Source organism: Carassius carassius, chromosome 28, assembly GCF_963082965.1.
Source record: "Carassius carassius chromosome 28, fCarCar2.1, whole genome shotgun sequence".
NCBI lineage: Eukaryota > Metazoa > Chordata > Actinopteri > Cypriniformes > Cyprinidae > Carassius > Carassius carassius.
The window spans coordinates 12403716-12407253 of NC_081782.1; positions in this window are offsets into that span (position 1 = coordinate 12403716).

Consider the following 3538-nt stretch of genomic DNA (forward strand, 5'->3'; position numbering starts at 1 on the left):
CTATCCAGTTTAGAACAACATCCAGGATGTGGCTCAGATCGCCACATATTCACCCGTCTGAAAATGAAAGGGCTTTTTCTTATGCCTATGCTGTGATTGTTTGAATATTTATGGTGATGTGAAACAAACGTGAGATTTAAATTTCATTGAGCAATGTATAATTGTCATTTTCGGCCTTTCTGCCTTAGTGCGGCTCTATCACAAACCATTATTTTTGTTTAGGCAGCGTTCATCATGACTGTCATTGTCAGTCATGTGCGGTTATGTGACATGATGGCCAGTGCTGAGTCATGCTGCGTCTATCATGAGTGTGTAGGTGTGGTCCTTTCAGAAAATGGGCAAAAACTGAAAGTTGTGCTCAGTTGTGTCACTTCGAACAACATTCACAGGAAGGGGAACAGCTGCTGGGACTCAAGAGTGCGTATTTTACCCTCTCCTATATTTGCATGGTGAGCGCTGGCTCTTTAAATTGCTGTTAAGTGTCATCTCGCACGCACTTGCCTGTGCTGAGTCATTGGGTTCAGGCTGGTTTTGTGACCTCCGCCCAGCAGGACTTCTCATTGGCTTGAGTCTTTACTCAGCCGCTTGTGTGGTTGGCTGCCAGGACCACTAATCAGTTCTCTTTTGAAAAAGGCAGCTCTTAAAGTTACAGTGGCTCTACTCTGATTCTACTAGGTGCTGTTTCACAGTAAACAGGGTGGGGCCTGTCAAAAGTTGGGGTATATCTAGATAAGTAAAACATGATATGGAATTAAACATTACATTAAATTACATTTTCTTTAGGTTGAGTTACAAAAAAAAAGCCTGATGCTGGCAGGCAACGTCTGCAAAACTCTCACGCCTGCAAGTTGAGAATTTGTTGAGGAAACATTAAAGTATACAGTAAATATATATATATATATATATATTTAAAAAATATTGTTTTATTGTATTATAGTTTTTAATCAATTTAATTCAGCTTTCAATTTAGTATTATTAAAAATTGTACATATTGTACACAAATTTTTATATTATGTATATATATATATATATATATATATATATATATATATTATTGTATTTTTTTACTTTTAAAAATATTTTACTTTTTTTTTATAAATAATTTTATAACATATTTTATTTTTTTACAAATTATATAAATAAAAAGTACAGTGTTAGTGTACTGATGGGTACTATTACAACAGGACAGGGAATAATATTGCTCTACATAGACTTAAGAATTTTTTTAATGAAAAGTAACACCACATTTCTATAATAAAATTGCATGTTATAAATTGATATTATATATTAAGAAAGGACGCCTCACTGAGAGAAACAGGATCTCCTTCAAGAGGAGATCATTTACATAATATGTTCTTATCATGGACATGTATCTCTGTACTCATGCAGGAAGGCACTTGCCTGGGAGTGGGCTGATAGATTCCTGGAATCCATTTAAGAGCTGGATTAATGTGTCCTAGGAGAGACCAGTTCTGTGCACCAGGTATGTTAATGCAACATTAACCATAAACCTAACAGAACATGTTCCCAAATTGTGTTTATGTTGTCACATGGGGACAAACTAGGTGACATTTAATAACTAAATTGAAGAGGTTTGTTTTAAGTCTCTTTACACTGTGATGTGTCTAATAGATAGGAACATGCCCAGACAGTGGGCCGGAGCTCGCATTAGTGTATTTGACCTAATCAGGATCAAGCAGAGAAAGTGCCCTACAGCACTTACACCAGATATACTTAATGTCTGCAGTCTCTTAAGTAACAGGATGTATGATGTCTCTTTTGGAGATAAAGCACATTTGTATGACATTTACATTTGGAATATTGTGACTGTGTTGTAATGACCTTTCTCCCAAAGCTGCTAACACTTCGTTTACATAAATAATCAATAGATTTTCAGGAAATGTTAATCATGTGGGAACAGGACAGGAAACCACTGTGTCAAAGTGTTTATGTCACCACCTCCAACGCAATATATAACCACACAGTCTCCAATCGGATCTGAACGCATTAACTTCACTAGGCATTTTCTACTTTTACTAAAACTCTATTAGGTGACCTCAAAAAGTATAGCTTTTGGAGTTCAGTTAATAATTAAAAAAAAGTATGTATATGTATTCATTTGTTCAACTAATTTTAAGTAAAATGATCTGGCATATTTGATCCCAGAGTTAGTGGTGTGGGAATGTGGAATGAAGTGGAATGAAATGAGACGCTGCTCTTATAACAGTGATCGGGTAGTTGGACTGTAGTCATGCGTGAAAAGACCCTCTCTTGAAGCCCTCAGCTGTGATGTATATGATAAAATGCATGCACTTATTAGTATTTGTTTGACTTGACTGTGTAGTACAAGAATTATGAATGGAATGGCATTTCAATTCTTTGACTTGCTGCACATGTGGAAACAAAAATTTTTTTTTGGTTACACAAAAGCAAGCATTTAAGTTTACTTGCTGTGATTATTTACTGAGGATACAGTGCTTTTGGGTTTCTAAAACCCACGTCTACAATAACGCTAGGTAATAATACTAATTATCCTCCTCCTGAATTCCATACAACACAATGTTGCTTGTTTTTCCTCCATTTGGCCTATTTTTGTAGCCAAAAACAAAGGACGGCAAGGTCTAAAATTCTGATTGTAGAATAAAAGCCTGTATTTTTCTATGGTTTTCTCTCAGTCAGTGGCAAGAATTTACATTTTTGTTCAAAAATCCCTCTAGATTCAGCAAGCCACCAATTAAGGTTTCCGTCCACAAAACGAGCAATAGCTTAAATGGCAGTCAGCTATATATTTCACCAGAAACCTCAGGAATCATTTTTATAGAAAATGAAATGCAGCATTTTTCCTTACGGAGTTTTTCACCTGACTACTGTCATCAGTTCTGTGTAGCTTGAATTCATTGATAAATTCTATTAATAACATTGTAGAAATTGGCATTGAGCCATGTTAAATAATTCCACAAATATCTAGGGCTACTACAGAAATAAATGGGACATTCGCTAGTCATGTCACCTCAACATGGCAGCCACCAGAAGCAGACCCTCGACTTTTATAAAGCTACAGATAAGGCTTCATATTATCTTTTCAACAATATGTTTTTATTCATTTCTTCATGTAAAACCGTTTTAATGAGGAAAAATTACTGAGTGTGGCTTTAACTAGACAGAAAATGATGTGGACATGAATATGTACTTACTAAAAAGTTCACAACTTGACTTATGTCTGAAAACCAAGAGTAAAAACATTATGCATGAGTCTGAATTGTATCAAAGTGAATTTAGATTTAATGGGAGTCTGAAAACAGTTATCCAGTCCTTCTTACAGAGGTGCTCAGTCATTTGCTCTTTAGAAGAGCCGTGAAACGCCAGTCGGGAAGAGATCGCGTCATTGGACAGTGTGCTTTACACCCATCTGACTCAGAGCATGGCATTGGTGTGCAGGCCTGACATTCATGGTCGGTCATAAGTGGGCGTTCCTACTGTTCTTTGACGTTAGTGTTTGATTGGTCAGCTGTTGCTCTTGGCGTCACTGCGCTGCCAG